The sequence below is a fragment of the Oryx dammah genome, unplaced genomic scaffold, assembly GCF_014754425.2.
Source record: "Oryx dammah isolate SB20612 unplaced genomic scaffold, SCBI_Odam_1.1 HiC_scaffold_14, whole genome shotgun sequence".
NCBI lineage: Eukaryota > Metazoa > Chordata > Mammalia > Artiodactyla > Bovidae > Oryx > Oryx dammah.
This window is the reverse complement of record NW_024070198.1, coordinates 13,158,211-13,172,971: the sequence shown is the minus strand read 5'-3', so window position 1 is coordinate 13,172,971 and position 14,761 is coordinate 13,158,211. Positions and strand designations below refer to the sequence as shown.

The following is a 14,761-nucleotide window of genomic DNA, read 5'->3' as shown; positions in this document are numbered from 1 at the left end:
CACAGATCAGTAAATCTTTATTAATTCAGAATTTGTGATTATTCAAAGAGGCTGGGTTGAAGTTGAACTATATTTTCAGGCCAGAAGAGACTGGCTAAGAAAATTAAAGAGAGTTTAGTCAATGGTTAAATTTTTTAAAAAAGGAAATGTGAGTTAGTTGTAGTGTTTTTTTATTACCCCTTTTTGCTATGCAAAATTGATGCTTCCCAGCTCTGTTCATAACGCTGCCATTTGCTATATCTTCAGAAAATCTCCCATTCTTTTACTTTCCTGATCTTGCTCAAACCCAACACTCTCCTGAAGGTGCCATGTTGTCAGGTTTCCTGACTTGAGGAGACAGAGAGAGGTGTCCTGGTGAGCATTTTCATATCTCATTTCCACTCCCCAGCTTTTAATAGGCCAGTTTCCCATTTGGGGGATATTCCTAGTGCATGTCTTCCAGCTATACCTTCCTCTCAGAATCACCGCTGCCACTGTCATCTAGAAGCCAGAAAATGGAGCTTGGGAGAAGAGGGTAGCTATAGAGAACAGTAAATCAGTAGACATTTAGAGTGGAAAGACTGGCGATATTTGTGGAATGCCAGAGAGTCTCCTGATTTTTGCTCTTCAAGACCATGAATCGGGACTTCCCTGGTGGTCTGGTGGTTAAGAATCCACCTTATAATGCAGGGGATGCAGGTTCAAACCCTGGTCGGGGAACCAAGATCCCACATGATGCAGGGTAACTGAGCCCATGCCCGTGTGACACAGCAGAGAGCCTGTGTGCCACAACCGAGACCCAGTGCAGCCAAGAAAATAAGTAAATAAACAGTAAGACAAGCAGACAATGACTCTAGTAGGAATTAGCAGGCCAACCACTGGGGAGGAAACTTAAGAGATACATCTAAATTTTGGCTGGTCCCCAAAAATAATAGTCCTCAACTATCAGAGAACTACAGAAGCAGAGATGGGAAGATTCCGATCCATCGGTTAGTTCTGCCACTTGTCTGCTATTTCCAAAATGCAGTTAGTTTTGAAACAATATGCCCCTGCCTTTTAAGCTGTTCGTGTATTTTTTTTATCTTAGTTTTTAAATAATTCTCTTTTCATCCTCTTTAGCCTTACACCAAAAACACTAGAAGTTTGCATAATGTAGTTTTGTTTTTCCTTCTTTAGAAGGAAGGGGACTACTGTGAGTGCTTCCAGTTATATATGTAGTAGTTCTATTAGTCATATTTTTTTCTAACACTTAATTTTAGCTTGTGTGTTTTCTTTGGTGTGTTTGTGGGTGTGTGTGATTACACTGTAGGTATAGAGTTGAGTTTAGCAGTTATGGATTTATAGGGGATTGATACCTGTCTTGATGCTCTTTCCTGTGTTATGATGATCCGCCTTCATCATCAGTCAAATGAATCAAAGTTATGGTCAAATTAATGTTCAAAACCAGAATGCCAGGTGCTGTGATTTACTCTAGGAAAATCACTGCAGATTACTGCCAAGTGTATCCACTTTGTTCCTTTTGACTGGGCAGCTCCTCTTCTTTCAGGTGGAGAACCAGCTTGGGAAAACAGTGAAATACCAGAAAGATGCCAGATGAGTACATTAGAAACGGGAAATAGTATGGCTTGGTGGTGGTTTAGTCGATCAGTCATGTCTGACTCTTGAGACCCCATGGACTGTAGCCTGCCAGGCTCCTCTGTCCATGGGATTCTCCAGGCAAGAATACTGGAATGCGTTGCCCCTTCCTTCTCTATAGTATGGCTTAAGGGATATCACTCAGCTTCAGGGAGATACCTTCCAAGCAGGCTAGGAGGCTTGTGAAACATGGAGATGGAACAATAAATTAGCATAGTCAAGAAAAACATTGTCTAGAATCAGACAGATCTGGTCGCACCTTCTATAAGCTATGTGACTTTGGGGCCACATTCTTACCTTCTCTGCCTCTGGTTTCTTCACCTGTAAAATGGAGATCATGATCACTAGAGCGTCTGTATATAAATCTTTTAAAGTCTAGCGTAGCCGCCTTGTAGATAATGCTCTGTTGAACTGCTGTTGTGATTGCTTGCATCAGCTTTATGGCTGCCTTTTAGGATTTCCTTTTCTTTGCATGTTAGACTTCCAAAACATATCTTACATTGGTTGTACTTAGATGTTTTCCTAATGGAATTTAAGGCAGCACGCCTGCAAGTCACTCACAGGCTCGAGTGGCTGTCCTGGGGTGTACTACATCTCTTTGTGTGTGAATCTTTCTGCATGAAATGCTACCTGCCTCTGTCCCCAGACCAAAGCATGCACCTTCCTCGGGGCTTAGAGTTGCTGTATCTTTCATGATGTTTGGCACTTTCAAAGGTGCTGTACAGTGATATTTGGAATGTAAAATGGGATAGCTATTTTAGACAGCAGTTTGGCAGTTTCTTAAAAAGTTAAACATAACACACCTTCCATAGGACGCAGCAGTTCTTAGAACTGACTGATGTCCACACAAAGGCGTGTATGTGAATGTTTAAAGCAGAATTAATCTTAACAGCCAAAATTAAAAATAATGCATATGTCCCTCAACTGGAGAATGGATAAACTGTGGTATATTCACACAGTAGTTTTATTTAGCAATAAAGAGGAACAAATTATTGATTCATTCAGCAACATGAATGACTCAAAATAGGCTGAATTTTAAAAACTAGAATAATATTACATTCTAGAACGTGAACACTAATCTATGGTGAGAGAAAATACAGCAGCTTTAAGAATATTTTGAAGTAGTATCATCCCCCTTTTTTCAGAGAACAACACTGAGGGCTTAGATCTTAGAGGAGTCATATGATAGGGATGGCTTCTGCTGGCAAGTCTATGAATCTCCTAAGTATCTCTTTAGTTAAACCAACAAAAAGACAGTTATGATACTCTGAATACCTCATTATTTTTGTGAGATTTAGATGACGTTAGGCACATGTACAAATAAGGTATTAATATAGCTACGTTTTGGAGAAGGCAGTGGCACCCCTCTCCAGTACTCTTGCCTGGAAAATCCTATGGACGGAGGAGCCTGGTAGGCTGCAGTCCATGGGGTCGCTAAGAGTCGGACATGACTGAGTGACTTCACTTTCACCTTTCAGTTTCATGCACTGGAGAAGGAAATGGCAACCCACTCCAGTGTTCTTGCCTGGAGAATCCCAGGGACGGGGGAGCCTGGTGGGCTGCCGTCTATGGGGTTGCACAGAGTTGGACACGACTGAAGTGACTTAGCTTATAGCTACGTTTGGAAAGTAGAGGGCATAGTCTTATTTAGAGTAGAGGGCTTTTTTTTTTTTTTTTTAAAGACAATAGCTCTGTAATGTAACATAGGTTCAGTTTTATCTAAATTAAAATTTTTCATGCCATTCATTGTTTGCTATTTCTCACCTTGTGACTAGAGTCTGTTCCAGGTTTTAAGAGGTGAATAAGAAATTTGAAGTGTCCTTTTCCTTCTGACAGGGAGAAATCATTGTTTGCTATCACTCTTCCTTATCAAACTTCTGAAAACACTGATAAATTGAGGCATCCCATAGTAAAACCTTGGATGTTTGAAGACCTAAATTAATATATTTACAAAAAAAAAACAAAACATTGATCTGCTTGAGAAACTCTGAGGTCATTTATAGCTAACACGTTACACAGCTGACGCACCAAGAAACCTAGAGCTTAAGATTATGCTGCCTTCCACTTTGTCCTCGTTATTAATGCCTTGAAAATATTTTTGAAGACTCTGCCTCTATTTCTACTTGAACTGAGGGCTGCCAGTGCATTTGTTGAATCAAAAGGGCAATGTAAAAGGGTTTTGGTATGAACTTTTTGCCAGGCAGACTCCTCTTCCCCCTCCCTTTCATTCTCTGTAGGGAGTGATCTCCTTGGGGAGCAGCTCAGCTGAGAGGAAGTGGCAGAGAGGGAGCGGAACATGTGATGCTTTGATGCTAAAGTGGGAATAAAGCCAGGTTTGCTAGAATTTCAGATGGAATTTTCCAAAATTTGAAGAGTACATTGTATTTCTGCTCACCATGAGTGGATCTAAGTAGTGGGTGGTTTTTTGTTTTTTTTTTTTTTAAGCAGAGTAATAAGATAGTGAAGGAATTATTTTGAGATTCTCAAAGATATTGTCTTTGAGTATTTTGAACTTTTAAAAGACCAGATCCCTGTTTCTATCTGAACAGATTTAGAAGTAAAATTAGTATATAATTGTGGAATGAATATATTATAAATGATGACTAATTTAAAAAGCAGAATAATAATCAGAAGGACATGTAATGATCTATATGTTTTGAGCATTCAAAATTCAAACTGTTTTGCATAGGTGCTACACATGAACATGGTAGGGACCTGAGGACATTGTTGTTTCATTTTGACCTTCTCATTTAACAAATGGGGAAGCTGAATTCGAGACTGTGTGGTTGTATGTCAGTGCTACTGCTTTCTCAATTTGTCCCATCCTCTCCTTGTAGGAAGCTGCTAGATAGGCACAGGGGGCTCAACCGGTTGTTCAAGGGGTGGGACATGGTGGAGGATGGGGGAGAGGTTCAAGAGAGGATTTATTGAGCATACATTTATTTATGAGGCATAAGGGATATACATATGTCCCTTCTCAAATTTATTGAGAAGGGACATATGTACACTTATGGCTGATTCATGTTGTATGATAGTGTAAAGCAATTATCCTCCCAATTAAAAAAAAAAAAGACTATGAATTGGCTAGGGTGACATGATGGAGCCAGAACCATCTGCCTTCATGTTGAAGATAAACTTTGCTTTAAATAATTCATTGTTAAAAGTGGTTATATTATTTTTATACTAGATTAACACAAACACACAAATTCAGTGTCTCTGGGAGAATATTACTTGTCACCTCATTTATGCCCTGAATGCTCAATAAATCCTCTTTTCCCAAATATAGAGTGATATACCTGGTCTACATGGCCTGGCATCAAATATTGTAAAGAAGTGAAGTCTGAAATATTCTTGACTGACTTTGCTGGATTTTGGAAGACGTTCTCTCTGTGTGTGAATATGTCTCAAGCATCAGGATATGGGTGCCCCAAATAAATAGTAAAGAGTCAGGAAACTGAAAACTTGCCTGCTTTCCCCTGTGGATTTCCTTGTTTGCTTCCTGCACTTGTGTCAGCAGTAGAACCTGGGCTTTTATAACACTCATCACCCTGCGGTTAACTAGTTAATGCTGGTGTTTCACTTTAATATGTATGCTTTCAAGAGGGCAGAGACTGGCTTCTGTTCATAGCTGTTTGTTGCCTTCCAGCCCAGTGCCCAGTCCATGGAGTAGGTACTAAGTCCGGGAGACTAGAAGAGAGGGAGTGATATATCAGTTGTTCAGTTGCTCAGTTGTGTCTGACTCTTTGTGACCCCATGGACTGCAGCATGCCAGGCTTCCCTGTCCTTCGCCCTGTCCTTCACCCTGTCCTTCACCATCTCCCAGAGCTTGCTCAAACTCATGTCCATTGAGTCAGTGATGCCATCTTGTCCTCTGTCATCCCCTTCTCCTCCTGCCTTCAGTCTTTCTCAGCATCAGGGTCTTTTCTAATGAGTCAGCTCTTTGCATCAGGTGTCCAAAGTATTGGAGTTTCAGATTCAGCATCAGTCCTCCCAATGAATATTCAAGATTGACTGATCTGATCTCCTTGCAGTCCATGTGACTCTCAAGTGACTTCTCTAACACCACAATTCAAAGACATCAGTTATTTGGTGCTCAGCTTTCTTTGTGTCCCAACTCTCACATCCATACATGACTACTGGAAAAACCATAACTAGACGGACCTTTGTAGGTAAAGTAATATCTCTGCTTCTCAATATGCTGTCTAAGTTTGTCATAGCTTTTTTTCCAAGGAGCAAGCATCTTTTAATTTCATAGCTGCAGTCATGATATCGCAGAGAGACTGTGAAAAGCACAGTGTAACAGCCTTAGAGAATATCTAGTCCACCTTAATTTCTTCCTAAAGATTTGCTTTAACGTGGACTTGCCTGGTGGTCCACTGGTTAAGAATTGCCTGCCAATGCAGGGAACAGGGGTTCAATCCCTGGTCCAGGAAGATTCCACATACCGCAGGGCAGCTAAGCCTGTGCACCACAACTGCTGAAGCTCACGTGCACTGCAACAGGCGAAACCACTGCAGTGAGAAGCTTGCACACCACAACTAGAGAAAGCATGCACAGCGAAGACCTCACACAGCCAAAAATAAATAAATAAAAACGTTGCTTAAAAAAAGAAAATAGTTTTTAAAAAAGATTTGTTTTAACTGTTCCTTTTGGAAGATGGTACTAACATGTATGGATCTAGCAATTAAATTAACATAAATTAACAGTTCATAGAGTGCTTTCACAGACCTCTCTCCACCTTTGAAATGCTTTAAATGGTTTGCAAGACATAGTCAAAATTTCACGTTTCACTCCAGAATTTTTCTCCTATCCAAGCAAAATATGGCTCTGTGATAGAGCAGTCTGTGCAACTTACTGCAGGTTTTAAGAGAAAATTGGAGACTTCAAAGGATTTTCTAGATTTCAGCACGTTTTAGGAATGCCCTGTGATTTGTTTCCTTGTGCTGTTGGGGCCCGCTGATAGAAAACAGAGAATTGTGGTCATTCCTTTCTTCTTTGCATCCTTGTTTTAAATATGGCAGTGTCTTCATTTTCTGGAACTTGCTGATGTCATGCCACCAGCAAATAGCCATCGATGGCTTAGACACACAGATTGTTCTGCCAACCAGTCCTTCAATCCAAAAAGAGCAATGACTCCTGTCCTTTTGGGTTTTTCCGTAAAGATCACTCAGGCTTCCTTGAGTAGCAGTTAACTAAATAATGCTTTATTGATGTTAGAGAATTCGTGCGTTTCTGAAAATGATCACTTTTACTTTTAGAACATAGCCTCCCTTGTTAGTGGCAAGAATTTTAACACATTGTCACTTAAGCCTCTGGTGTAGACTGTGAGTCTGAGACTTGAACAAAGGCTTGGTATGCAGATGAAATGGAGGGAATATTTATTACCTGAAACTTTGCCTTCTCTTCTTTGTTATTCTCCATGCATGCACATACCTTTGTTATATGACTGAAGTTGTGGTTACTGTTGTCTTGTTGTTTTTCCAGACAAATGTAGTGGAAATAATGCAGTTTGGAAGGATCAGGCAGATCTGGGCTTAAATTCTGGACCCATCTCTTATTTGTTTCCTTGGGAAAGTTGCCTGTTTATTTTTTATTTAAAATGGACATGTTAATCCCTTCTTTACTAACAATAAAGTTAAGTGTGCAATGTTTGATTACCAAATCTGGAAAGAAATACACACCTAACAGATGTTAGTCTCTTCCCTCTTCTACCCATGTACCCCCCTCTTTTTCCTTTGGAGTTAGCAGTAATTCTTCATCTTGGCTCTCCAATCAACATGGAACCAAAGGTGGCACCAGGGAGGGGAATGAGCTTTTCTCTGTGGGGCCAGAGTTCTTCCCACATTCTCAGGTCTGTTCCTTTCCATAACTTTCTTCCATGAAGGAGCCCTCCTGCCCACTTGAGAGGAGCCTTGTTGGTAGGGAGGAGCCAAAGAGGCTGAGTTAGGGGCCTGGGTACAGCAGCAGCTGTTTTTGTCCACCCTTTCCTCCCTCTGTATAAATTCCCTACATTATCTGGGGATTCAGACGTGTAGGGTTGGCAAGTGTTGGCTATCCTGAACAGTCTAAAAGTTGAGTGAGTAAAAGAGGCTTCATGAGATTTTGGCATAGTGAAGATGCTTTATTGGCAACATATGCCAGATATTTGGGTGCATGCCATAGACTGATCTGTGTAAAATATAAAATACTCTGGTATGTGATTAGAATCCTCAGAACTTTGCTTGATTTTGTGGCTTTGGGGGAGAGCAGTTAGTGTGCCATTTAGCAATGTGCTACTGAAATTAAAAGGAAGGTGGTAATAGTTACTCCCGTGGAAAGCTCTGAGGCCTCAGGTGTGAGGGTGCAGGGGCGTCAACTGATGCCAGCTCATATGCATGTCCACACTCTCTAACCAGTGATAGCAGTGACATGCAGAGGCTCTTTACCTAGGTTTGTTTCCACAGAAATCTTGTCAGATGATCAAGTTTTAAATGACCTTTCTCTGTTTCAGTGAGAAGTTTAAGACATGGACCTGGAAGTTCTGAAGTGATGACTTTGATAGCATGTCCCTTATTGAGAGGTTTAATTAGTAACCTATATGGTAAATGTAGTTTAGACATTAATACGAGGTGTGCATGAACACTGCAGGATGGTATAATGAAGCCTTGACTTGACCATTTTGGACAAGATAGGAAAAATAATAGTGGATAGAAATGGAAAGGGGAGTTAGGAGTTCCCTAGGAAGCAGAGAAGAATAGATGTTAAGGTGTGGGTCTCTGGATCCTTATGTTAACTGGATAAGTGATTATATTATAATGATACTATCAGAAGAATAGTTGAATTGGTGTGACTGGAATATATGAGTCTGATGTGTGGAATAGAGGGAATGAGGATCTGAAAGGTGATCAGAGGTCAGATGGTGAAGGGCTTTAGTATTGGTTCTCCTGAGAAGCCTGGACAGACAAGTGTTGTCTTATTGGAAGATTAGGTTTATCTGAAGGAGGATGTTAAGGCTGATGTGGGGTGTGGAAAACTGTTTGTTGCGAAGAATAGCTAACTATAACTTCATTGTAGAAAAGAACTAAAAGGAGGTGAACTAATGATCCTCAAATAAGGGGCTAGTGTGTATGGTTAAGAATAGTAGTGAGGCAAGTATAGGAAAGAACTTTCTAACTAGAAAGAATTGTCCTACCATGGAGCATAAGTACCTGAGGAGATACTTTAAGGACCACTATGAGGAGGAATATCTAAGAGGTGGGGCTCTGAATCCCTATACTTGCTTCATCCTGAACAACTATGTTCAGGGAACAGATATGTTTGTCACGGTTCATTTGTTGGAGGAGAGAGGATTCTGCTAATACTTAGAAAAAAGCTTGGGGGAAAAATGACTCAAGAGACTGAAGTGAGCCTCATTTTTTTTTTTTTAACCCTAGCTCTTTTTCTTTTATGTTAATTTTATTTTTGGCTGTGTTGAGTCTTCGTTGCTGCTCAGGCTTTCTCTGGTTGTGGCTGAGCGGGGGCTACTGTCTAGTCACGGCGTGGGGGCTTCTCATTGGGGTGATTTCTCTTGTTGGGGAGCACAGGCTCCAGAGCACAGGCTTGGTGGTTGTGGCACATGGGCTTAGCTGCTCCCGGGCATGTGGGATCTTCCTGGATCAGGGATCGAACCTGTGTCTCCTGCATTGGCAGATGGATTCTTTACCACTGAGCCCCTAGGGAAGCCCATCAAGAATACCTTGATGAAGTTCTTCTAGCAGAACCAGGGAGAATATCTTTGTGTTGGTTATAGAAGTAATTCCTGTTTTGTTTGGAAGGTTGCTTAAAGATCTGTAAGTTTCCTATAATATTTTGTAAGCAGTGAGACAGGATATTATGGTAGTAATAGCACTACCATATTAGTAGTGAAAATTTGAGTCAGATGTTTCTTTTTATTAACCTTGGATTATGAGAGGAGCTGGAGGGCTGCAATCCATGGAGTTGCAAAAGAGTTGGACAAGACTTAGCGACTAAACAACAGCATAATACTAAGAGCAAACTCCTGGAGGATGAGAAGTTTGTGGAAATCCTAAAGGGAATTTCTGTGTATTTTCAAGGACTGTACAGGTTTGAAATACTGGCTGTTTGATCTTGGTGGTTAGGAATAAAAGCTTTGCAAATGTCCATTGGCTGATGTATTACTTTACTAGGGATACTATAACAAAATATCATAGACTGGGTGGCTTTTTAAATAAAATAAATTTGTTTTCTTGCAGTTCTGGAGACTGCAGGTCCAAAATCAAGGTGTTGGCAGGGTGGTTTTTCCTGAGGCCTTTCTCCTTGGCTAGCAGATGGCTGCCTTTTTGCTGTGACCTCACATGGCCTTAACTCTGTGCATGAGTGCCCCTAGTATCTCCTCCTCCTAAAAGGACAGCAGTGCTTGTGGATTAGGACCTTACCTTTATGGCCTTATTCAACTTATTTATCTCTCTAAAGACCCTGTCTTCAAATATAGTCACATTGCTGATTAGGGCTTCAACCCTTGAATTTTAGGGTGAGTGGATTTCACACTCGTAAATGGATCAGTTGTAGTATTTCCATACTATGGAATATTACTCAGCAATAAAGAGAAACAAAACACATGTAATAACATATATAAATTTCAAAAACATTATGCTAGATAAAGTCAAACACATTGATTTCCATTTATATGCGGTTATATAAAGGGCAGACAAAACTAAGAAAGTAGATTAGTGGTTGCCAGGGCCCATGGTTCAGGGGATAAGATCAACAGCCAAAGGGCACAAGGAAATGTTTTAGGGAGATGAATTGTTCTGTATCTTAATTATGATGGTACAAGTTACATGGCTGTATATGATTACCAAAATGGATCAAACTGTAAACTTATAGTGGAGGAGTTTTATTGAATATACATAATACCTCAACTTAAAAGAAAAAGAATAAATGCTTTAGAGCCAGTGTTAACCTGAACTCCATCCCAGCCCTGATGTTTATGTAGCTGAATAACCTGGACCAGGCATTCTTTTTGGGCCTCAGTTTGCCCATCTGGAAATATACATTATGGTAGTTGCTTTGGCAATTAGAACATAAGCATTTAGCATATAGTGCCTGGATCACAGTAAATTATTAGGTTGTTACATGGTATTTCTTTTCCTTTATGAAGTATGTAAGCAACACTAGTATTATACTTGCCAGTTATTAGTGTTATTTTTTGAAAAGATTTTTTGGAGAAAAATGGGTAAGAGTTAAAGAGAAAAGGGTAGGAAGAAGGGATTTTGAAACATGCAAATACTTTATGGGAATATAGCAGATGAAAGTGTATCCCATCCCTTCAGGCATCATTTTAGCTGCTAAGTTTATGAACAAATTGATCTTTTCAGTTATAAATTGCCAGATTTGAAAGTTACTGAGCTAAAACTCTCACCTGCCATTATAAAGACAAAGATAGAGGCAGTGCATTCATGGGACAAACTCCATCACTCCTGCTCTTTGGGAATTTACAGTCTTAACTAGGAAAAGGGGGATATTTTTGTAGTAACTTTAAGATCCTAACCCATCTTAGGTAGATTTTTTTTGCATGACTAGTACTTAGATGGAAGCTGAAAGGGAGGGACCATTAGATGTTCTAATATAATTTAATTTTGAATATTGAAATGGTATTAAAAAATAAGTTTACAGGGTGTTCTTAGAAACTGATCTTATTGCAAGTAGAGGAATTAACAGCTTGTCCCTATAGTCAACAGTTTTGACAGATATTTCCAAGACAGTTAGTAAAATGTTGTGTTAAGATCTTTGTATCTTTTTTGTTTTCCTAAGTATAGCATCTCAGGGACTCTGCTTAAGTTCCTGAAATGGGTGCGTGCTACTTTGATCCACAAAAGAAAGAAGATAGACCTCTCTCCTACCGCCTCATGCTATGCACGAGTGTTTTTGAACCTCTATAGTTGAATCTGTGTATGATGTTACTTTGCTACAGAAACTTCAGCAACTTTGGATGAATCCATGTAGATGAAGATTTAGTTTAGATTTTAAAATCAGATCACAGGTTGATCTCCTTAGAGAATCACATGTGTGAGTGCAGCCATTTAAAACCTAGTGCGGCCCAAGTCTTAAGGAGTAACAGACGGTCCATTTTATAGCAGTGCCTCCTGTACCTAACAGAGCACTGTGCTGTTAACATGAGGGTGCCATTCACAACGCACTGGTCATTGATCATGTAAACTTATTTTTAGAGTAACTGGTATATCCCATATCCCATAGTACATGCACCCTTTTACATTAATTGTAAGATTGCAAAATATGTTTTTTTCAGTTTTGGATTATTCAGGCTTATGCTTTGAAGACTACAAAAATTTAACATTTTGGACTTTCTACGTTAATCTAATCCCAGGGAACTGGTCTAAAATGTTTGTATTATTTTTTTTTATTGAAGTGTAATTATGTACCAAACAGTGCACAGACCATAAATATATACGTAGCCTGATGTATTGTCACAAACTTAACACAAATTAACCCATACCTAGATCAATACCCCAGAACCCCACCTCAGGTTTCCTTCCAGTTAATACCTCTAGACAAAGGTAACCACTACCTTGACTTCTAGAAACTGAATGTAGCTTTTTAAAATGAGGTCTAAAGTTGTTTAATACATAATGAACAGTAAAAGAATTTTATCTGTAATGGTGATGATTGCTAATAAATAATTAAAGTTTTTGGAGGAAGTAGATAAGACTTTGAAAATTATCATATCTTGTCATATCTGGTATAACTTTACACTTTCATAGACTACATTACTAACATAGAATACTGAACAGTCACATTACTTCCTTTATTTCTATGTGGGATCATTTTGTGCTGGCTGAAAATGTTAGGTTTATGTATTCAATACTCTTTCTTGTTTAAAGCTATATTTGTTCTCAGGGGAAGCACTGCTGCTGTGCTCCCAAATTTCTCTCCTTGGTGTTCTTTTCATTACCTCTCCCTTAGGTAAGAGTTTGACTCTAATTAGTCTATTTTCAAATAGCCCTTATGAGCAAATTTTTAATCACCAACACAGGTGGCCTACATTCAGAAGACCATCATGACACGCATTACTCCTTCCTTTGACTGCACATATAGCTAACAAGCCATATTTGCTGAATACTAGCTTGATACAGAGCTTTCTGCCCGGTGCATTAGAGAGTATTAAAAGAAACATAAGATAGTGAACTTTTCCTCTGGAAATTTAACAGTATAGTGAGGTGGTTGAAAGTGTGGACTCTGGAGCCAGAGTAATAATTCATATTCCAAGTCCGCCACTTCCTAGCTGTGTGATTTTAGGCAAGATACTTAATTTTGTGTTCCATTTTTCTCATCTGTAAGAAGAAAGCAAAAGAATACTCATGTCATAAAGTTGTGGAGTATATTAAATCATATTAAAATATGTTAAGCATTTTGAATTATTTCACTCACATAGTAAAAACTCATTAAGTTTTAGCAGTTACAGTAAAAATTACCACAGATATCATAGGTAAACTATTGAAATTGGGACCAAGGTAGCAAGTAATTATTCCACAGTGCATGATTAAAGCAAATTGAAGCATCTCAGATCACTGCTTTAAATTGGCTTGATCCAACCAGTCCATCCTAAAGGAAGTCAGTCCTGAACATTCATTGGAAGGACTGATGCTGAACCTGAAGCTCCAATACTTTGGCCACCTGATGCAAAGAACTGACTCATTTGAAAAGACTCTGATGCTGGGAAAGATTGAAGGTGGGAGGAGAAGGGGCCGACAGAGGATGAGATGGTTGGATGGCATCACTGACTCAATGGACATGAGTTTGGATAAACTCTGGGAGTTGGCGATGGACAGGGAGTTCTGGCGTGCTGCAGTCCATGGGGTCGCAGAGAGTCGGACACAACTGAGCGACTGAACTGAACTGACTCCGTGTGCCATCTTTGCCTGATGTTATCAGAGTCTCCAGACTGATAGGAACCAATTTACTGTTCATATCAGCAAATGGAAAAAGAGAAGAGTCTGTAAAAATCATGAACCATTTAAAGAAACTTTGTTTAAAACTCCAAAGTGTTTGTGAAATATTGATCTATTTTTGCAGTTTCAATGTGAGAGATAAATAAAACCTCTTTCAAGGCAAAACAAAAATAAAAAACTCTCAAGTATGTCTTTTGCAACTCTTCCCTGTCCCCAATTCAGGAGGCTCTTCCCCTCCCCCTTGACTGTCTGGTTCTATTCACTTTGTGTTCTTTATTACCTGAATGTTTAGCAGTTAAAGACTTAAGTGAACAGTATTTTCATTTATCCTTAAGGGATGTTAAAGTCTGATGAGTCATTTGTACCTCAGTATCATAATCAAATTCTTTTTCATTGAGTATCTGGCCAGGAAGCAGATAGAAAGAAAGAATGGGAATGTATTGTTTGGGAGAGAAATGAGTAATTTTGAAATACAAAATGTTTTATTTCCTCTCTGAATAGAGATTTTATAGTGAGGAGTGTTGGGCAGCATGACATCACTGGGGATGGGAGAAAAGACAAAGAAATAAGTGGTAGGATGTCAAAACTTATTTTCCTCTCTCTCTTTTAAGTATTGTCTATTAGTGTTAATTTACCCATATTATTTATTACCCATTATTATTTATTATAAGTGAAGTAGGCTTTGGGAGGAACCAAGCTGGGAAACTACCATTTACTACACATTCTGTGGGAAGATGAATTCCAGGTTCCAAATAATGAAAAGTATAAACGTTCCTAAAAATTTTTTTTAGAATGTATTCCACTTGTAAGTAACGTAAACAGTAAACGCTATGTAAATTCAGAAGAGGTATTTTTCATTGAAAGTTAAAGCTATGACAGAGTTAGGGAGTATGTAGAGTTTGAATAATCCTTTTAATCTGGCTAACCCTTTTTAATATTTGTGTCATGGGAAAGTGAAGAGGCCAAAAGTGTGTTGATGAGGGTGAGTACGGTGTCTGAAGTAAAATGGGAACTGGAGGAAGATGAGGTTAGCAACTGGTATTTCAACTTTCTAGCTGAAAAGTCTGAATTCTTTTCCTAGGAGAGAAGTAGTTTTCTTTAGTTCTGCGTTATGCTACAAGTGTAACCCCAAATTATCCTTTTTTTTTTTTTTTTGGTTTAAAGTTAATATGGTAACATTTCATGCCTTTAAAAAAATG

General features: G+C 39.1%; 1 protein-coding gene across 5 annotated transcripts in view; it reads left to right on the top strand.

Annotated features, from left to right (window-relative positions):
• Positions 1–14,761, top strand: part of CPEB3 (cytoplasmic polyadenylation element binding protein 3) — a 157,959-nt gene that overhangs the window by 50,680 nt on the left and 92,518 nt on the right. The gene's annotated exons all lie outside the window — the stretch shown is intronic.